We start from the raw sequence: 22,968 nt of genomic DNA, 5'->3' as shown, positions 1-22,968 counted from the left end.
TGCTGAGTCTTGCTAAAGGTTTGCCGATTTTGTGTATCTTTTCACAGAACCAACTCTTAGTTTCATTGATCTTATTTTTATCTTTTTAGTCTATTTAATTTATTTCCACTCTGTATTTCCTTTCTTCTACTAACTTTGGACTTCACTGGTTCTTCTTTTTCTAGTGTAATGTTAGGTTGTTTATTTGAAATTTTTCTTAGTTCTTGAGGTAAGTATTTATCTCCTGAACTCTCTTTGAACTGCTTTTGCTATATCCCCTAAATTTTGGTACATTGTATTTCCATTTTCATTTGTCTGAAGGTATCTTTTTATTTCTCATTGATTTCTTCATTGACTCACTGGTTGTTCAGTAGCATGTTATTTAAGCTCCATATATTTGTGAATTTTCCAGTTTTCTTGTAATTGATTTTTAGTTTCATCCTATTATAGTTGGAAAATATGGTTGATATGATTTCAATCTTCTTAAATTTAGTAGAACTTATTTTGTGGACTAACATATCTATTCTCGAGAATGTTCCATGTGCACTTGGAAAGAATATGTATTCTGCTTTTGGGTGGAATGTTCTGTATATATCTGTTCAATTCATCTACTAAACATGTTGTGTAAGTCCAATGTTTCCTTATTGATCTTCTGTCCGGATGATCTATCCATTATGAAAGTTCCATACTATTATTGTATTGCTGTCTGTTTCTTCCTTTAGATCTGTTAATATTTGCTTTATATATTTAGGTGTTCCTAGTTTGGGTGCATAAATATTTACAAATATTACATCTTTTTGTGGATTGATACCTTCTTCATTATGTAATGCCTTGTTTGCTTGTTTTTTTAAAATAGTCTTTGCTTTAGTCTATTTTGTCTAAGGATAGTTATTTTTTTAAATTTTTTATTATTATGTTAATCATCATATATTACATCATTACTTTTTGATATAGTGTTCCATGATTCTTGTTTGTGCAGTGCTCCACGCAGAATGTGCCCTCTTTAATACCCATCACCAGCATAACCCATCCCCTCACCCCCCTCCCCTTTAGAACTCTCAGTTTGTTTTTCAGAGTCCATCATCTCTCATGGTTCATCTCCCCCTCCGATTTACTCCCCTTCATTCTTCCCCTTCTGCTATCTTCTTTTTTTTTCTTAACATATATTGCATTATTTGTTTCATAGGTACAGATCTGTGATTCCACAGTCTTGCACAATTCACAGCGCTCACCATAGCACATACCCTCCCCAGTGTCTATCACCCAGCCACCCCATCCCTCCCACCCCCCCACCACTCCAGCAACTCTCACTTTGTTTCCTGAGATTAAGAATTCCTCAGTGAGGTCATATGATACATGTCTTTCTCTGATTGACTTATTTCACTCAGCATAACACCCTCCAGTTCTATACACGTCAATGCAAATGGCAAAATCTCGTTCCTTTTGATGGCTGCATAATATTCCATTGTGTATATATACCACCTCTTCTTTATCTATTCATCTGTTGATGGACATCTTGGCTCTTTCCACAGTTTGGCTATTGTGGACATTGCTGCTATAAACATTGGGGTGCACGTACCCCTTCGGATCCCTACATTTGTATCTTTGGGGTAAATACCCAGTAGTGCAGTTGCTGGATCGTAGGGTAGCTCTATTTTCAACTGTTTGAGGAACCTCCATACTGTTTGAGTGGTTGCACCAGCTTGCATTCCCATGAACAGTGTAGGAGGGTTCCCCTTTCTCCGCATCCCCGCCAACATCTGTCATTTCCTGACTTGTTAATTTTAGCCATTCTGACTGGTGAGAGGTGGTATCTCATTGAGGTTTTGATTTGGATTTCCCTGTTGCCGAGCGATGTTGAGCAGTTTTTCATGTGTCTGTTGGCCATTTGGATGTCTTCTTTGGAAAAATGTCTGTTCATGTCTTCTGCCCATTTCTTAATTGGATTACTTGTTCTTTGGGTGTTGAGTTTGATAAGTTCTTAGATTTTGGACACTAGCCCTTTATCTGATCTGTCATTTGCAAATATTTTCTCCCATTCTGTCGGTTGTCTTTTGGCTTTGTTGACTGTTTCTTTTGCTGTGCAAAAGCTTTTTATTTTGATGCAATCCCAACAGTTCATTTTTGTCCTTGCTTCCCTTGCCTTTGGCGATGTTCCTAGGAAGAAGTTGCTGAGGCTGAGGTCGAAGAGGTTGCTGCCTGTGTTCTCCTTTAGCATTTTGATGGACTCCTGTCTCACATTTAGCTCTTTGAACGATTTGGAGTCTATTTTTGTGTGCGGTGGAAGAAAATGGTCCAGTTTCATTCTTCTGCATGTGGCTGTCCAGTTTTCCCAACACCATTTGTTGAAGAGACTGTCTTTTTTCCATTGGACATTCTTCCCTGCTTTGTCAAAGATTAGCTGACCATAGAGTTGAGGGTCCATTTCTGGGCTCTCGATTCTGTTCCATTGATCTATGTGTCTGTTTTTGTGCCAGTACCATACTGTCTTGATGATGACAGCTTTGTAATAGAGCTGTCCGGAAGTCCGGAATTGTGATGCCGCCAGTTTTGCTTTTCTTTTTCAAGATTCCTCTGGCTATTCGGGGTCTCTTCTGGTTCCATACAAATTTTAGGATTATTTGTTCCATTTCTTTGAAAAAAGTAGATGGTATTTTGATGGGGATTGCATTGAATGTGTAGATTGCTCTAGGTAGCATTGACATCTTCACAATGTTTGTTCTTCCAATCCATGAGCATGGAATGTTTTTCCATTTCGTTGTGTCGTCCTCAATTTCTTTCATTAGTATTTTATAGTTTTCTGAGTACAGATCCTTTGCCTCTTTGGTTAAATTTATTCCTAGGTATCTTAGGGTTTTGGGTGCAATTGTAAATGGGATTGACTCCTTCATTTGTCTGTCTTCTGTCTTGTTGTTGGTGTATAGGAATGCCACTGATTTCTATGCATTGATTTTATATCCTGCCACTTTACTGAATTCCTGTATGAGTTCTAGCAGTTTTGGGATGGAGTCTTTTGGCTTTTCCACATAAAGTATCCTATCATCTGCAAAGAGTGAGAGTTTGACTTCCTCTTTGCCGATTTGGAAACCTTTGATTTCTTTTTGTTGTCTGATTGCTGTGGCTAGGACTTCTAATACTATGTTGAATAGCAGTGGTGAGAGTGGACATCCCTGCCGCGTTCCTGACCTTAGGGGGAAAGCTCTCAGCTTTTCCCCATTGAGAATGATATTCGCTGTAGGTTTTTCATAGATGGCTTTTATGATACTGAGGTATGTACCCTCTATCCTTATACTCTGAAGAGTTTTGATCAAGAAAGGATGCTGTAGTTTGTCACATGCTTTTTCTGCATCTATTGAGAGGATCATATGATTCTCATTCTTTCTTTTGTTAATGTATTGTATCATGTTGATTGATTTGCAGATGTTGAACCAACATTGCAGCCCAGGGATATATCCCACGTGGTCATGGTGAATAATCCTTTTAACGTACTGTTGGATCCTATTGGCTAGTATTTTGGTGAGATTTTTGCATCCATGTTCATCAAGAATATTGGTCTGTAATTCTCCTTTTTGATGGGGTCTTTTGTCTGGTTTAGGGATCAAGGTAATGGTGGCCTCCTAAAATGAGTTTGGAAGTTTTCCTTCCATTCCTATTTTTTGGAACAGTTTCAGAAGAATAGATATTAATTCTTCTTTAAATGGTAGAATTCCCCTGGGAAGCCATCTGGCCCTGGGCTTTTGTTTGTTGGGAGATTTTTGATGACCCCTTCAATTTCCTTAGGGGTTATAGGTCTGTTCAGGTTTTCTATTTCTTCCTGGTCCAATTTTGGTAGTTGATACATCTCTAGGAATGCATCCATTTCTTCCAAGTTATCTGATTTGCTCATAATATGTTCTTATAATTGTATTTCTTTGGTGTTGGTTATGATTTCTCCTCTTTCATTCATGATTTTGTTGATTTGGGTCATTTCTCTTTTCTTTTTGATAAGTCTGGCCAGGGGTTTATCAATCTTGTTAATTCTTTCAAAGAACCAGCTCCTAGTTTCGTTGATCTGTTCTACTGTTCTTTTGGTTTCTACTTACTGATTTCTGCTCTCATCTTTATTATTTCTCTTCTTCTGCTGGGTTCAGGCTTTATTTGTTGTTTTTTCTCTAGCTCTTTTAGGTGTAGGGTTAGGTTGTGTATTTGAGACCTTTCTTGTTTCTTGAGAAAGGCTTGTATTGCTATATACTTTCCTCTTAGGACTGCCTTTGCCGCATCCCAGAGATTTTGAACAGTTGTGTTTTCATTTTCATTGGTTTCCATGAATTTTTTTAATTCTTCTTTAATTTCCTGGTTGACCCATTCATTCTTTAGTAGGATGCTCTTTAGCCTCCATGAATTTGAGTTCTTTCCGGCTTTCCTCTTGTGATTGAGTTATAGTTTCAAAGCATTGTGGTCTGAAAATATGCAGGGAATAATCCCAATCTTTTGGTACCGGTGCAGACCTGATTTGTGACCTAGGATGTGATCAATTCTGGAGAATGTTCTATGGGCACTAGAGAAGAATGTGTATTCTGTTGCTTTGGGATGGAATGTTCTGAATATGTCTGTGAAGTCCATTTGGTCCAGTGTGTCATTTAAAGTCTTTATTTCCTTGTTGATCTTTTGCTTAGATGATCTGTCCATTTCAGTCAGGGGGGTGTTAAAGTCCCCCACTATTATTGTATTGTTGTCAATGTGTTTCTTTGCTTTTGTTATTAATTGCCTTTTATAAGTGGCTGCTCCCATGGTAGGGGCATAGATATTTACAATTGTTAGACCTTCTTGTTGAATAGACCCTTTAAGTAGGATATAGTGTCCTTCTTCATCTCTTATTACAGTCTTTGTTTTAAAATCTAATTTGTCTGATAGAAGGATTGCCACCCCAGCTTTCTTTTGGTGTCCATGAGCATGGCAAATGGTTTTCCACCCCCTCACTTTCAATGTGGGGTTCTCTTTGGGTCTAAAATGAGTCTCTTGCAGACAGCATATTGATGGGTCTTGTTTTTTAATCCAATCTGATAGCTTGTGTCTTTTGATTGCGGCATTTAGCCCATTTATATTCAGGGTAACTATTGAAGGATATGAATTTAGGGCCATTGTATTGCCTGTAAGGTACTGTTACTGTATATTGTCTGTGTTCCTTTCTGGTCTGTGCTGCTTTTAGGCTCTCTCTTTGCTTAGAGGACCCCTTTCAATATTTCTTGTAGGGCTGGTTTTGTGTTTGCAAATTCCTTTAGTTTTTGTTTGTCCTTGAAACTTTTTATCTCTCCATTTTCAATGACAGCCTCGCTAGATATAGTATTCTTGGCTGCATATTTTTCTCGTTTAGTGCTCTGAAGATATCATGCCAGTGCTTTCTGGCCTGCCAGGTCTCTGTGGATAGGTCTGTTGCCAGTCTAATGTTTCTACCATTATAGGTTACATATCTCTTCTCCCGAACTGCTTTCAAGATTTTCTCTTTCTCTCTATGACTCAGAAGTTTTACTATTAGATGTTGGAGTGTTGACTTATTTTTATTGATTTTGAGAGGGGTTCTCTGTGCCTCCTGGATTTTGATGCCTGTTTGCTTCCCCACATTAGGGAAGTTCTCTGCTATAATTTGCTCCAATATACCTTCTGCGCCCCTCTCTTTCTTTTTCTGGGATACCTATTATTCTAATGTTGTTTCGTCTTATCATATCGCTTATCTCTAGAATTCTGCCCTCGTGATCCAGTAGTTTTTTATCTCTCTTTTTCTCAGCTTCTTTATTTTCCATCATTTGGTCTTCTATATTGCTAATTCTCTCTTCTGCTTCATGCATCCTAGCAGTTGGGGCCCCATTTTTGATTGCACCTCATAATAGCCTTTTTGATTTTGATTTGGTTAGATTTTAGTTCTTTTATTTCTCCAGTAAGGGTTTCTCTAGTAACTTCCATGCTTTTTTCAAGCCCACCTAGTATCTTTAAAATCATGATTCTGAACTCTAGGTCCGACATTGTACTAATGTCCGAATTGAGTAGGTCCCTGGCAGATGGTACTGCCTCTTGTTCTTTTTGCTGAGGTCATTTTTTTCATCTTGTCATTTTGTCCAGAGGAGAATAGATGAATGAGAGAACAAAATCGTAACAGGTTAACGTCCCCAGTAAATGTACTCTAAAGAAATCAGAAAAGACCTGAAACCAGGGGAAAAGAAAGGGAAAGAAAGAAAAAAGAAAGAGAAAAAAAAAAAACAAAAAGATAAAAACAAAAACATAACAAAAGAAAAAATCCAGAATATGATCAAATATGATCAGGCTAGTGTATAGATCAGTGCCACACCCTAGATTCTGGGTGTATTTTGGTGTGTTAGAAGAAAGTGTCTCCTAAAATTTAAGGAAAGACTTATATATGTACAAAATAAGGGTTGATACAATGAAGGGATGGAAGATGACTGTAAAGATGAAAATTATAAAACATTTTATAAAAGGAATTGGTAAGAAGTTGTTTGAAAAAAGAAAGAATAAGATTTAAAAAAAAAAAGAATGTAATCAGGCACGAGACTAGAACAAAGCCATACACTAGTGATTTAGGGTATATTTTGATCTGTTAGAAGAAACTCAATCTCAAAATTTTAAAGAGAGGACAACTTATTTATATATATATATATGCCAAAAATAAGGGTAACTACTATGAAGGGATAGAATATGATTCTAAAAATGAAAAATAAAAAAATTTTTTTTTTAAAAAAGGATTGATAAGATGGTTGAAGAAGGGAAAAAGAAAAATTCAAAAAAAAATACTGTTAAAAAAATTAAATTTGAAAAACTAATGAATCATGGTAAAAAAGCCATGAATTCTATGTGCAGTGTTCCCCTAGCGCTGTTGTTCCCCTGTTCTCCTTGATCGGTAAACTTTGTCTTGGCTGGCTGTTTGTGCTGATCTTCTGGGGGAGCGGCCAGTTGCCGTGATTCCCAAATGTCTTTGCTGGAGGAGGAATTGCTCCGCCCCTGTCGATCTGCGCCAAGCAATCTGCTTGGGTTTGCTCTTGGGAGCGTTTGTTCCGTGAAAGCTCTCGGTACAGCTTTGGAAGACGAGAGTGAAAATGGCGGCCTCCCTATCTCCGCCGGTCGGTGCTGAGAACTTGGGGCCCCGCTCCTTAGTGCGCCCCCAGAGAAAAGCAGGCAGTCACTCCCGTCTCCCCGGTTTCCGGCCGCACTCCGTGCTCCCCCGGCCTGTGACTGAGCATTTCTGTTTCTGGCACCCGATCCCGTGTGGAGTCTCCAAACCCAGCAGATCCCTGCAGTGTGCTCCCGCCCCGCTCCTCCCGGGGGAGGGAGGGGCTTCTCCCCGGCTCTGCCGCTTGTTGGGTCCCTGCTGGAGGAGCAGTGGCCCGACTGTGCTGCGGATCACAGTTTATGGCAACCCTGAGCTGAGAGCCCGCGCCTTGGCTCCATCTCTGCAGCCGGGTTCCCCGCTCCGATACCTGGGAGCTTTGCTGCACTCAGGCACCCCCGGTCTTTCTGTGACCCCAAGGGTCCTGAGACCACACTGTCCTGCGAGGGTTCCACCCCCAGCTTAGCCACTGGAGTGACGTCCCTCAGCGGAACCGACTTCCAAAAGTTCCGATTTTGTGCTCTGTGGCTCTATCACTTGCCAGAAGTGGCCGACGGAGGCCCCCTCCCCCACCGTCTATCCTCCCGAATATCGCCTTGGATTCACTTCTCTGCACGTCCTACCTTCCAGTAAGTGGTCGCTTTTTTGTTCAGAGAGTTGTTATTCTTTTCTTCGATCTTCTTTTGAGTTCGTAGGTGTTTAGAATGGTTTGATCCCTATTCAGCTGAATTCCTGAGACCAGACGAAACCCAGGTCTCCTACTCCTCCGCATTCTTGCTCTGCCCCCTGTCTAAGGATAGTTTTTAAAATGAGTCTGTTTGTAAGCATATATAGAGGTGTCTTTTTTTTTTCAAATCCACTTAGCCACTTGCTTTTTGATTGTAGACTTTAGCCCATTTGTATTAAAATAATAATGATGGTTATGAACTTATTGCCATTTTGTTAATTGTTTTCTGGGTGTTTTGTAGTTCCTTTCCTTTCCTTCTCTTGGTCGCTTCCTTTGTGGTTTGATAAATTTTGTTAGTGGTGTGCTTAGATTCCTTTCTTACAATCTTTTTTTTTTTTTTTTAAACAGGTTTTCATTCACTTTATTTTTCTGGTATAAAATCTATGTGGTGGCTACAGCTGGAGCCTGGGTCCTCTGCATGGAGATTCTGGTGTGGGTCTTTACAAAATGGTCATTGAATTCCTGCTAGGCACACTTGGTGATCACAGTCTCTTTCCAGAGATCAGGGGTAAGATAGCTGTAGATCTTGGAAATGGCATCAAAAGTGGCCATGGTGAAGTTGCCCAGGGTGGCAGTGCAGCCCCTAGCTGAGATGTAGACGTCATCAATAGTGGCCATCATCAGTAGCTTCTTGGGCATGGGCTGAGACAGTACCAGTGCTTTTGGGGGCAGGGATGAGGCATGCCAGCACAGAGCCACAGTGGCCAGTCACCTTGCATGGGATAGTGTGGGGCTTACTTGTTCCCCCAGTAGCCTTGCTGAATGGGATGATGGAAAGCTTGGCCATGGGGCACCTAGGTGGCTTAGTGGGTTAAGTGACTGCCTTTGGCTTGGGTCATGTTCGCAGGGTCTGGGGATTGAGCCCAACATCTGGCTCCTTGCTCAGCAGGGAGCCGGCTTGTCCCTCTCCCTGTCCCTGCTATTCCACCTGCTTGTGCTCGCGCTCTCCCTCTCTGTGTCAAATAAATAAATAAAAAATCTTAAAAAGAAAGAAAGAAAGAAATCTTGGCCAGGATGATGGCAGTGGCTACCTCCTTGGAGCATTTAATACCCAGACTCATGTCAGCAAATGCCTTGGAACCTGACCTGATGAGCATGGGTCTGCTTTTGCATAGACAGAATCTTCAAAACCTCATCCTTGAGGAGGGATGTCCCCAGGAAGTAGTCAGTGATCTCAGATTCCTTGATAGACAGGGAGAAGAGATAGATCTCCTCCAGGGACTTGATCTTCATGTCTGTGACCAGGCCCTGCATGGTGATGGGGGTCCACTTCTTGTCCTTGGCGTTGCCTCTTTGAGCTCTGTGGCCTTGGCCCTGGCCTAGATGCTGCTACTGAAGCCTCTGTGGAAGCCACCACGGCCTCCCATTCCAGAGGCCCTGGACCCTACCATATCACCAACATCATCTGCCATTTGTTTTCTTGGAGAAGAATCTCCTCTCTCACAGTCTTTTGGGAATCTATCATAGGTTTTTGCTTGGTGGTTCCTATGAGGCTTAGTGTAACAACCTTTATTTATAACTGTATTTTAAGTTGATAACCTAAGTTTGAACACATTCTAAACTCATTTTTACTCCCCCCGACCCCATCCATGTTTTGTGGTTTTGATGTCATATTTTACGTACCTTTATGTTATGTATTTCCTAATTATTGTAGTTATAATTTTTACTACTTTTGTCTTTTAACATTTATGCTAGCTTTATAAGTGATTAATCTACCATTTTTACTATATGTTTACCTTTACCAATGAGATTTATACTTTCATATTTGTTTTTAATATTTGTCAAAATAGTTTTCTTTTAAAAAGGCCCCACTGCTGCAGCCCCACTGGCTGGCTCTCCATCATCTCCCTCCCCAGCCTAGACACAGTTAGAGGGGTCCTGAGTGGCCCAAGTGCCCCCTTTAAGTTTTTCCTACCCAGGACATCTTAGAGAGCAGGGAGGAGAGTGCCCTGAGGTCCATAGTGGGTGGATGCTCTTCTTCCTGACTATTCCAGGCCTAGGATGTAGTTGATGCCTTGCATCAGGCCAATGATGATAGACTGCCAGGCTGCCAAATATCGAAGCCAATCTAGCAGTTGCCCATACATGATGTGAGGCCTCTCCCAGGGCTTGCTGAACATTCTTCTGAGATTCATTTTCTGTTTGCAATAGGGACACATCTGTTTGCTTCCTACAATGCACCAGCTGAGGATGCAGAACTCATGGAATACATGATTACAAGACAGCTTATGTATATTCTTGATGACGTCCTCTTCACTGACATCCACAAAGATCTGCTGCCCACACAGGGCACACACACTGTCTGAGAGAGAGGTGTTTGGTAGGCATGCCTGACTCATTGTAGAACCCTATGGTAGGCGCCATGTAGTCTGCACACATTTGTGTAAAGTCTCGTTCAAGAACTCCATAGTAGAGGCCATAGAAGAAGAGAGAAATACCAAGGTCCATGGCATCTTCTGGTTTGATTTTGAATAATATAGACCAAAGAGGGTAAACATGACAGCCATGTAGCTAACAATGCCAGTGGCATAGCTGATTTTATAGATCAACAAGAACTACTTATAAACCAACCTTGCGGTGTCTGTACAAGTGGTGAAGATGGTGGCAGTGGTGGAGGTGGAGGTTGGAGGAGGTATTGTTGGAGAACAGGAGCTGGATGAGGTTGATATGTTAGACCTCTCCCAAAAGGAGCAGTGGAGGGTTGAGCACATGTGCATGCATACCAGGCACCCCTAGCCATGAAGCCATGCACGTTGAAATGGTCCTCATCCTCATGGCTACTTTGGTGGTGGCTCAGCTGCTCCTGGTGCAGGGGAAACAGAGCTACAATATGGTGACCCTCTTTCAGGTATGGGTTGTTCCCCTCTACTTCACAGTGATGCTACACTGGTGGAGGTTCCTAGTGATCTGGATCTTGTTCTCTGCTGACACAGCTTTTGTCACCTTCTGAGCCATCTGAAAACCACTAGTTCAGACAGTCCCAAGTTTGGTGTCCTATGTTTTCTTCTTGTGAATTTGTCCTTTTTATTTTCAGCTTAAAGAAATCCCTTTAACATTTCTTGTAATGCTGGTTTAGATGAACTCTTTTAGGTTTTTTTTGTCCAGAAAACTCTTTATCTTTCTTTCAATTCTGAATGATTTTGCTGGGTGTGAAGTATTTTGGTTGAAGTTTATTTCCATTCAGCACTTTGACTATATTGTGCTACTCCCTTCTGGCCTGAAAAGCTTCTGCTGAAAATCTGCTATAGTCTTTTTTTTTTTTTTTTTAATGTTACAGTTTTTTATTGCTTTTAAGATTTTCTCCTTGTCTTTAACTTTTTAGTTTTATTTTTTTAAACATTTTATTTATTTATTTGACAGAGAGAGACACAGCGAGAGAGGGAACATAAGCAGTGGGAGTGGGAGAGGAAGAAGCAAGCTTCCCGCTGAGCAGAGAGCCCGAAGTGGGGCTCGATCCCAGGATCCTGGGATCATGATCTGAGCCGAAGGCAGACACTTAACGACTGAGCCATCCAGGCTCCCCTAACTTTTGACATTTTAATTAGAAAGTGTCTTTGTGTGGGTCTGTGGGTTCATCTTAATGGGAACTTTCTAGAATAAGATGTCTGTTTCCTTCTCTGGGTTAGGGAAATTTTCTGCCATTTTATTCATTTCTTCAAGTAAGTTTTCTCCATCTCCTTCCGTGACAGATACAGTGTGAATTTTAAGTCTGTTTGATGTTTTCCAGTTAGTCCCTTAGGCTACCTTCATTTTTTTTCTTATTTTTTTTTTTGCTGCTCTGATTGGGTGATCTCCAGTGCCCTATTTTGAGTTCACTGATTCTTCTGCTTCATCCAATCTGCTGTTGAACCCCTTTAGTGTATTTTTTGGTTTAGTTATTGCATTCTTCAGCTCTATGACTTCCATTTGGTACTTTCTTGTATTTTCTAACTCTTTTTTGAAGTTCTCACTGTGTTTATCTATTCTTCTTCCAAATTCAGAAAGCATCTTAATAATCATTACTTTGAATTTTTCATCAGGTTAATTACTTACTTCTGTTTCATTAAGGGTTTTTTGGTGGGGGGGAGTTTTATTTTTTCAGTTGGAACACATTCCTGTTTCTTCATTTTGCTTGACTCTTTGTGTTTGTTTCTCTGTATTAAATGAAACAGTCAACTCTCCCAGTCTCGGAAGAATGTCTCTTGTAGGAGATGAACCTTTGATGTTCAACCTTTCCCTAGTTCTTGGTTGTCTCTTGGTCCTTTATGATTTTCCAAGCAGCCTAATTTTTTGTTAGTAGCTCCCAGTTACGGAGGATGTGCCAAGGGGCACATATCCATGTCCCAGAGGGGAATATCTCAGTTAAGGCCTAAATCCAGGCTGATTGGAAGCCAGATCTTTAGGCAACAGCTTTTAAAGTATGCATATATGTGTGTGTGTGTGTGTGTGTGTGTATGTATGCAAAACATATATTATGTATGTTTACACATACAGTTCTGTGGGACCACAAGCATAAGCCTTGGTGGCCACCATAACATAAGATCTGGAGTTGTGCTGTGAACAACAGTTTCAAAAATCAACACTGTGGACTAGTGTATTAACTTCTTTCTGGGAGATACTGGCAAACTATAGTGAGGGAGAGGGAGGGCACATTGATGATGTTCCTCTGCCTATGTTCCATGTGAGTGCCTCCCTAGCCTCTAAGGTGTATGCCAAACCTGAAGCCTGTTAATCAATCTGAAGCATTGGGACAAGCAAATGGGTCTCTTTCAACAGAGAGACGGGGCCGGGGTGGGGGTTCATTTTGCTGTTTGTTCAGTGCCCTGGGAGTGGCACCCTACAAAGAACTGTCTCTCCAGTTGTTAAAAGTCCTATGGGAGCCAGGAATACAGGCCCCCCTGGCCAGAGCCAGAGCCTGACCAGAGCCAAGCATTCAAGGGGCCTCGCCTGTGTGGCAGCCACAAACACCAGGACACCAGATGTAAAAAGTGGAATACCAAACTCATGTAAGAGCTCCCTTCTAAGAGACTGGTGCTCTGGATTGCAACTGAGGGTGAACATGAACATAGTGCCCATCTTCTGAGATCTCTGGTCAGGTTTACAATCAGCCCTTAGATGTATGTTTAATTAGCAGCCTGTCCCTCAGGCTGGAGCTATGATGCCTGCTTGTAGGCATCTTTCACAAAGCTCCTGGGTCTCTTGCCTCTTGCTGTGCCCTGAGTGTGGTAACTGTTTAAGAACTCTTTCACCATTGGTGACAGTCTTATGAGACTTGTGAGCGTAAACCCCAATGGCCATTAGAGCCAGGTGATGTGGACATGTTCCCTGGCAGCAGCTCTAAAAATCAAGGTGCCAGACAAGGGTATAAGCTTCTTTCTGAGAGATACTAGTAAGTTAGAGCAAGGCAAAGTGCAAAGATTGTACCCAGTGGCCTCTGTTTTCCTGAAAGCATGTCTTTGGGCACCTAAATGTGTGTTAGACCAGAAACCTACCCATCAAGCCAAATTTCTTGGACAAGCAGATAGGCCACTTTCTCAGAAAGACTAGGGGTGTGTTTCACTCTGCTATGTGTGCAGAGCCCTGGGGGTGGTATTCTGCCAAGAATTGTGTCCAATTGTAGAGTACCATGGGATCCAAGAAAACAAGCCTCCTTGGCCACCAGAGCCCGGCTATCAAGGAGCATTCCTGGGCTGCAACTGCAAAAACTGGGGCACCAGATGTGTGTAAAAGCTCCCCTTCAGGAGACAGTGGTGCTGCAGAGTGTGGACGAGTGAGCATGCAAAGATGGTACCTACCCTCTAAGGAAAAAGAAAAATGGTTCCTGCTGACTTTAGCAACACAGAGGGAGAGCACAAAAGTGGTGTGCACTGGTTGGAGGATAAAGATGGCATCCACGGTGAACAAAAAAGTCTAAGGTTAGGTTAGTATAGAAGATGGTGGAGGAGTAGGGGACCCTATTTCAACTGGTCCCCGGAATTAAGCTGGATATCTACCAGACCACTCTCAGCACCCACGAAGTCAGCCTGAGATGTAAGAAGATCTGGATCTCTACCAACAGAATATCGCAGGCGGTTGGTTTTGATGTATCAAGCAGGGAGCCCTGATTCCACGGGCAGATATTGGAGGATAAACGGCAGCGGGAGGGTGCCTGGCCACGGGGATCCTACACCACCAATGAGTGACAGTCTCGTGCGCTGGGGACAGGGCATAGACTCGCAGACCGGTAGCTTCGGGGAAAAGACTTTAGGGCAGCCCCTGGAGCAGAAACCCGGAGTGGCGAGTCGCGCATGCGAACTGGGAGCGGCTGGCGGTTTTAGAAGCACAAAGGGCAGAGACGTGCCCCAACCTGGAGGCAGGACTGGTGGCGCTGCGGAGAGGCGCACAACCCAGGACGCTGCAGTTTATAGCAGCACTGACAGAAACGGAGACAGTGTAGCCTGGAGAGCTCACTGAAGAACAGATTGCGATCTCTCTGCTCTGAGGCAGAGGGTTGGAAATGGGTCTCTTCTGCTCTGACTCGCAGAAAAGATGCGGAAAGCCACCAGAGAAGAAAAGCCCCCAAAACTGATCCCATTCCCCTGCCACGGGGGGCAGGGAAATTCCGCCCAAACAGGGTTGCCTGAGTAATAGTGTGGCAGGCCCCTCCCCCAGAAGACAGGCTGGGAAAACAAGAGGCCAGCAACCCTAAGGTCCCTAGAAAACAGGTGCATCTTGCTTGCGTTCTGGTCAATAATTTGGACTCTATACATTCCCTCAACCACCTGTCAACAGAATGACTAGGAGGAAGAACCCCCGAAATAGAAAAGACTCAGAGATCACAACTTATGCTGCAGATTTACCAATGGATGCGGTTATAACCAAGATGTTGGAGATGGAATTCAGGCTATCAATTGTGAAGACAATGGCTAGAATGCAGAAATCAATTAATGGCAACATAGAGTCTCTAAGGGCAGAAATGAAAGCTGAATTGGCAGAACTTAAAAATGCTATCAGTGAGATCCAATCCAATCTAGATAATCTAACAGCTAGGGTAAGTGAGGCAGAAGAACGAATAAGCGACCTGGAAGACAATATACTAGATGAAAAGGGAAAAGAGGAGGCCGGGGAAAAACAGCTCAGAATCCATGAAAATAGAATCAGAGAAATAACTGACACCATGAAGTGTTCCAATGTCAGAATAATTGGAATCCTGGAGGGAGTGGAGAGAGAGAGAGGAGTAGAAGATGTATTTGAGCAAATCGTAGCTGAGAACTTCCCTAATCTGGGGAATGAAACAAACATTCCTGTCCTAGAGGCAGAGAGGACCCCTCCCAAGATCAAGGAAAACAGGCCAACACCCCGGCATGTAATAGTAAAACTCGCAGATCTTAGAACCAAGGAAACCGTCTTAAGGGCAGTTAGGGGGAAGAGATTCCTTACGTACAGAGGGAGGAACATCAGAATAACGTCAGACCTATCCACAGAGACCTGGCAAGACATATTCAGGGTACTAAATGAGAAGAATATGCAGCCAAGAATACTTTATCTGGCAAGGCTGTCATTTAGAATGGATGGAGAGATGCAGAGCTTCCACGACCGGCAGAAACTGAAAGAATATGTGACCACTAAGCTGGCCCTGCAAGAAATATTAAGGGGGGTTCTATAAAAGGAGAAAGACCCCAGGAGTGATATACAACAGAAATTTACAGGGACAGTCTATAAAAACAACATCTTCACGGGCAACACGATGACCATTAATTCATATCTTTCAATAATCACTCTCAACGTGAATGGCCTAAATGCTCCCATAAAACGGCACAGGGTTGCAGATTGGATAAAAAGACAGGACCCATCCATATGCTGCCTACAAGAGACTCATTTTGAACCTAAAGGTACATCCAGACTGAAAGTGAAGGGATGGAGATCCATCTTCCATGCCAGCAGACCTCAGAAGAAAGATGGGGTAGCAATTCTTCTATCAGACAAGTTAGATTTTAAACTGAAGTCTGTAGTTAGAGACACAGAAGGACACTATATCATTCTTAAAGGGTCTGTCCAACAAGAAGATGTACCAATTGTAAATATCTATGCTCCCAACATGGGAGCAGCCATGTACATAAGCCAGCTGTTAACCAAAATAAAGAGTCATATGGATAACAATACGTTAATTGTAGGAGACCTCAATACTCCACTCTCAGCAATGGACAGATCATATAAGCAGAAAATCAACAAGGAAACAAGAGCTTTGAATGATACACTGGACCAGATGGACCTCCTAGATATATACAGAACATTCCCCCCTAAGACAACAGAATACTCATTCTTCTCAAGCACACATGGGATTTTCTTCAGAATAGACCACATACTGGGTCACAAATCAGGTCTCAACCGATACCAACAGATTGGTATTATTTCCTGCATATTCTCAGACCACAATGCTTTAAAACTGGAACTCAATCACAAGAAAAAATTTAGCAGAAATTCAAACACTTGGAAGCTAAAGACCACTCTGCTCAAGAATGTTTGGGTCAACCAGGAAATCAAAGAAGAACTTAAACAATTCATGGAAATCAATGAGAACAAAAAAACATCGGTCCAAAACCTATGGGATACTGCAAAGGTGGTCCTAAGGGGGAAATACATAGCCATCCAAGCCTCACTCAAAAAAATAGAAAAATCCTGAATTCATCAACTAACTGTACACCTTAAAGAACTAGAGAAAAAGCAACAAACGATGCTGAAGCCATGCATTAGAAGAGAAATAATTAAAATTAGAGCAGAGACCAATGAATTAGAAATCAGAAACACAGTAGATCAGATCAATGAAACTAGAAGTTGGTTCTTTGAAAGAATCAGATCGATAAACCACTGGCCAGACTTATCCAAAAGAAAAGAGAAAGGACCCAAATTAATAAAATTATGAATGAAAGGGGAGAGATCACAACTAATACCAAGGAAATAGAAACAATTATCAGAAATTATCAACAACTATATGCCAATAAACTGAGCAATCTGGATGAAATGGAGGCCTTCCTGGAAACCTATAAGCTGCCAAGACTGAAACAGGAAGAAATTGACAACCCAAATAGGCCAATAACTAGTAATGAGATTGAAGCAGTGATCAAAAACCTCCCAAAAAACAAGAGTCCAGGGCCTGATGGATTCCCTGGGGAATTCTACCAAACATTCAAAGAAGAAATAATACCTATTCTACTGAAGCTGTTTCAAAAAATAGAAACAGAAGGAAAACTTCCAAACTCATTCTATGAGACCAGTATTACCTTAATCCCCAAACCAGGCAAAGACCCTATCCAAAGGAGAATTTCAGACCGATATCCCTGATGAATATGGATTCCAAAATCCTCAACAAAATCCTAGCTAATAGGATCCAACAGTACATTAAAAGGATGATCCACCACAACCAAGTGGGATTTATCCCCGGGATGCAAGTGTGGTTCAACATTCACAAATCAATCAGTGTGATAGAACACATTAATAGGAGGAGGGAGAAGAACCATATGGTCCTCTCAATTGATGCAGAAAAAACATTTGACAAAATACATCATCCTTTTCTGATTAAAACTCTTCACAGTATAGAGATAGAGGGAACATTCCTCAAGTTCATAAAATTCATCTATGAAAAACCCACAGTGTATATCATCCTCAATGGGGACAAGCTGAGAGCCTTTCCCTTAAGGTCAGGAACATGTCAAGGATGCTCACTCTTGCCACTGTTGTTCAACATAGTACCAGACGTCCTAGGAACAGCAATCAGACAACAAAAAAAATAAAAGGTATCCAAATTGGCAAAGAAGAAGTCAAACTCTGTCTTTTTGCAGATGACATGATTCTTTATGTGGAAAACCCAAAAGACTCCATCCCCAAATTACTAGAACTCATACAGCAATTCGGTAATGTGGCAGGATACAAAATCAAGGCACAGAAATCAGTTGCTTTCTTATACACTAACAACACAAATGTAGAAATAGAAATTAGAGAAACGATTCCATTTACAATAGCACCAAAATCCATAAGATACCTCAGAATAAACCTAACCAAAGAGGTAAAGGATCTATACTCTAGGAACTACAGAACACTCATGAAAGAAATTGAAGAAGACACAAAAAGATGCAAAAATATTACATGCTCATGGATCAGAAGAATAAACATTGTTAAAATGTCTGTGCTACCCAGAGCAATCTATACCGTCATTGCCATCCCGATCAAAATTCCAATGACGTTTTTCAAAGTGCTGGAACAAACAATCCTAATATTTGTATGGAATCAGAAGAGACCCCAAATTGCTAAGGAAATGTTGAAAAGGAGAAACAAAGCTGGGGGTATCACGTTGCCCGATTTCAAGCTATATTACAAAGCTGTGATCACCAAGACAGCATGGTACTGGCACAAAAACAGACATATAGACCAATGGAACAGAATAGAGAACCCAGATGTGGACCCTTAACTCTATGGTCAAATAATCTTTGACAAAGCAGGAAAAAACATGCAATGGAAAAAAGACAGTCTCTTCAATAAATGGTACTGGGAAAACTGGACAGCCACATGCAGAAGAATGAAGCTCGACCATTCTCTAACACCATTCACAAAGATAAACTGAAAGTGGATGAAAGTCCTCAGTGTGAGACAGGAATCCATCAACATCCTAGAGGAGAACATAGGCCATAACCTTTTTGACATTGCCCACAGCAACTTCTTTCAAGATACATCTGCAAAAGCTAGTGAAACAAAAGCAAAAATGAACTTTTGGGACCTCATCAAGATAAAAAGCTGTCTCACAGCAAAGGAGACAGTCAACAAAACAAAGAGGCAACCCACAGAATGGGAGAAGATATTTGCAAATGACACTATAGATAAAGGGCTGGTATCCAAGATTTATAAAGAACTCAAACTCAACACCCAAAAACAAATAAGTCAAAAAATGGGCAAAAGATATTAAAAGACACTTCTCCAAAGAAGACATACAAAAATGGTAACAAACGCATGAAAAAATGTTTATCATCATTAGCCATCAGGGAAATTCAAATCAAAACCACATTGAGATAACCACCTTACACCAGTTAGAATGGCAAAAATTGAGAAGACAGGAAACAACAAATGTTGGAGAGGTGGTGGAGAAAGGGGAACCGTCTTACACTGTTGGTGGGAATGCAAGTTGGTACAGCCCCTTTGGGAAACAGTGTGGAGGTTCCTCAAAAATTTAAAAATAGACCTACCTTATGACCCAGGAATTGCACTCCTGGTTATTTACCCCAAAGACACAGATGTAGTGAAAAGAAGGGCCATATGCACCCCAATGTTCATAGCAGCAATGTCCATAATAGCCAAACTGTGGAAAGAGTCTAGATGCCCTTCAACAGATGCATGGATAAAGAAGATGTGGTCCATATATACAATGGAATATTACTCAGCCATCAGAAAGGATGAGTACCCAGCTTTTACATCAACATGGATGGGACTGGAGGAGATTATGCTAAGTGAAATGAGTCAAGCAGAGAAAGTCTATTATCATATGGTTTCACTTATTTGTGGAACATAAGGAATAGCATGGAGGACATTAGGAGAAGGAAGCAAAAAATGAAGAGAGGGAAATCGGAGGGAGAGATGAACTATGAGAGAGTATGGACTCTGAGAAACAAAGAGGGTTTTCGAGGGGAAGGGGGTGGGGGGATGGGTTAGCCTGGTGATGGGTATTAAGGAGGGCATGTATTACATGGAGCACTGGGTGTTACACGAAAACAATGGACCATGGATCACCATATCAAAAACTAATGATGTATTGTATGGTGACTAACATAATAAAATTAAAAAAAGAAGTCTAACCTTAAAAGAAAAAAGGGACCTACTAGCTTTAGTAAGTTAGAGGGAGAACTTAACAATGGCACTCAGCAGCACCTCCTTCCCCTGAGAGTATCCCAACAGGCTGTGGCCTCTCAGATGGTACCCTAAGATTAGCAAATGTATTTCTTTGACATAGAGTCTGGGTGCTTTTCAAAGAGCTCTTTCTGGGCTGGGCTGCAGGATGTGAGTGAGTCTGAACATGATCACTTTAAGAGATGTTTCTCAGTTTGGTACAGCTCTGTGGGTTTTGTGGATCCAAGGCCAGTTGGCTTTGAAAGCCACATGTTTTGAATATAATCTCTCAGGTGCAGATTGGAAAAGTTGGGGTACCTGATGTGGGGTACAAACCTTTGGCTCCGCAGGGGGAAGCTCTTGGTTTGTTAGTTCCCCCCCGTTTGTGGTTTACTGCACTGAGGTGAGGTTTATGGCAGGACTGCGTCACCGCCTCTCCCACCCACCTTGATGTGGCTAAGTCATTATCTTAGCAGGCCTCTTCTCTTTAGGTGGAAATGGACAGGCTGAGTATGAAATTCATATGGAAATATGAAGGATCTAGGTTTTGTAGAGCAGTGTTGAAGAAGAATTACTTCATTAACTTATACTACCTGACTTACTCTAATGCTACAGTAATCAAGATTGTGATAGTGGATAAAGATATACAGATAGATCAATGGAACAGAATAAGAGTTGAGAAATTATTTTTGACAAAGCATTCGAATGGGGGAAACAATGGTTTTTAAACAAATAGTGCTGGAATGATTAGATATTCACATAGATAAAAAATTCACCTTGACCCCTTATCTCACATACACAAAACTTAAGATGGATCATGGATCTAAATGTGAAAGTTAAGCCGGAAAGCTTCTAGAAGAAAAAGTAGAGAATAGGCTAAGCTTTCTTTGGTAGGCTACAAAAGCAACAAGTATTAAAACTACTGTAAATTAAAATTAATCACAATAAAAAAAATGACCACCATTAAGAGAGAGCATTTATGTGTAAAGGACTTGTATCCAGATTGTATAGCGAACCCCTACTACAATAAAAGGACAATTCAATTAGTTGGAGAAATATTATAAGAGATACTTCATACATGATGCTACATGCCTAGTCTGTGAGCATATTGGACTTCAATGTGTGAATTTGGGGGGGGGCACATTTCAGCCTATAACAGTATTATAAAGAAAAATTTAAAAATTATTTTTAAGTTTTTAAATTTTAGTTAACATACAGTGTAATATTAATTTTAAGTGTATGATATAGTGATTCAACACTTACATATAACACCCGGTGCTCATCACATCAAGTGCACTTCATACTCCCATCACCTATTTAACCCCCCCCACCCATCTCCCTTCTGGAAACCATTAATTTGTTCTCTATAGTTAAGAGTCTGTTTCTTGGATTGTCTCTCTCTTTTTTTTTCCTTTGCTTGTTTGTTTTGTTTCTTAAGTTCTACCTATGAGTGAAATCATATGATAATTGTCTTTCTCTGACTGACTTATTTCACTTAGTATAATACCCTGTAGTTCCATCCATGTTGTTGCAAATATATATATATATATATAGACACACACACACACCACATCTTTATCCATTCATCCGTCAATGAACATCTGGGCTCTTTCCATAGTTTGGCTATTGTGGACATTTTTGCTTATAAACATGGGGGTGCAGGTGCCCCTTTGGATCACTACATTTGTTGTATCTTTGGGGTAGATACCCATTAGTGCAATTGCTGGGTTGTAGAGTAGCTCTATTTTTAACTTTTTGAGGAACTTCCATACTGTTTTCCAGAGTGGCTACACCAGTTTGCATTCCCACCAACAGTGCAAAAGTGTTCTTCTCTGCATCCTTGCCAACACCTGTTGTTTCTTGTATTGTTCATTTTAGCCATTCTGACAGGTGTAAAGTGATATCTCATTGTAGTTTTGATAAACAGAGAACTGATTTTTCTTAAGAGTGAGTTTTCTGTTAGAGTATTAGATTGAAAAAGTATAGTGGGTTGTTGATGTACAGTGAGTTGTTGATGTCACCTTGGAATGTTTGGTACAGAACCAGCATTGGATGCTGATTTGGAGAGCAGTTAGAGGTACTATATTAAAATTAAAGCAACACAAGGAAATTTCATTTTCTCTTCACTCTGAATCTACATTTCTGGGGCAAGAAGAAAAAAATAGTATGGGTAGTTGTAAAAATTATTAGAAAGTATGAAGAAATGAACCCACAAGAGAAATTAGAATGAGAAATTGGAATGGAACGATAAGATTTATATCTCATGGATTTATTTCAGTAGTTTTGTCACAGTTTATTTTTCATTTTCAAATACCAGCAATTTTTAAAACATTATAATGAAAATGTTTTTCAGATTATAAATATTTTGGGAGGGATTTAATTTTTGAGTTCCAAAGCCAAAAAGACATCTTTGGTGCTCCAGAAAAATCTTACCCCTTTTTTCTTCTCTGGCTGCTGTAGTTACAGCAGCTATGACAGAGGCATCTGGGATTTGTGCTCTTTCTGAAAGAATGGAAGACTCTGCCAGTCTTGGTTCCCCTGATACGCTCATGTGGGAACAGTCTCCTCTGTTTTACCTTAAACGCCTGTGAGACGTCTAGGTTGTTGAACATTCCATGGCTGTCAGCTCTATTTCAGAGGTTATCCAAGGAGATGAAAGAAGGCTTCTTATAGAACTAAAGTTGATAATAAGATGATGGTCATACAACTTTACTCTCTCTTCTTCTGACCATTTCTGTATCTTGACACAAAAGAATCAAGCCTACATCCACTCAATTTCTTTTATAAAATAAAGTGTGAGTGTTTGCTTTCCATTTGATTGAATGTACCCTTTTCCATTGGTACAGCATTTAAATACAAATTTTAGAATTGGTCCCAGGTTCACCAAGTTATAGCCTAAGAAAGACTAACTTAGGTGACTTGTTTTATCCTAAGAAATGTCACACTGTGGATTTTATTTTCCTAAACATTCTAACTTTTGCAGGTATTGCCTTCTGACAGGGCTGGAAAGGGCTGTCTGTTATGACAGTTTAAAAGAGGAGATTCCAGGGCTCTGATGATATGACTGGAGTTTAAAACTAGCCCTTCAATAGGGAGCTGGAGAAACTGATCACTTGAGGAGAGTAAGCAGGAACTGACAAGAAGTTAGAGTCAAAGTAGTCAGGGTAGAATGAGTAGAGAGGCAATTACTGGTGAGATAGGGGAGGCCCATTAACACTAGTGTCACCTTCTGAATTTGAAATTATTATTCTACTTTTTGAAGTCCTTTTCAAGAAAACCTATGTGTGCCCCTTTATTTGGAAAGTCCTCTGATGTCAGGTCATTTAGTCTCATACAA

The 22,968-nt window shown here is 40.9% G+C and overlaps 1 protein-coding gene and 2 pseudogenes across 7 annotated transcripts in view; 1 reads left to right on the top strand and 2 right to left on the bottom strand.

Moving 5' to 3' along the window:
- Positions 1-22,968, top strand: part of SPIDR (scaffold protein involved in DNA repair) — a 562,942-nt gene that overhangs the window by 83,354 nt on the left and 456,620 nt on the right. The window lies entirely within an intron of this gene.
- Positions 8,184-9,214, bottom strand: LOC114220935 (small ribosomal subunit protein uS5 pseudogene; annotated as a pseudogene).
- On the bottom strand, positions 9,788-10,519 carry LOC114220899 (E3 ubiquitin ligase RNF121 pseudogene; annotated as a pseudogene).

Source organism: Eumetopias jubatus, unplaced genomic scaffold (genome assembly GCF_037043125.1).
Source record: "Eumetopias jubatus isolate StellerSeaLion01/CBP00866 unplaced genomic scaffold, mEumJub1_p1.0 scaffold_4, whole genome shotgun sequence".
Classification (NCBI taxonomy): Eukaryota; Metazoa; Chordata; class Mammalia; order Carnivora; family Otariidae; genus Eumetopias; species Eumetopias jubatus.
This window is presented reverse-complemented; position numbering and strand designations above follow the sequence as displayed.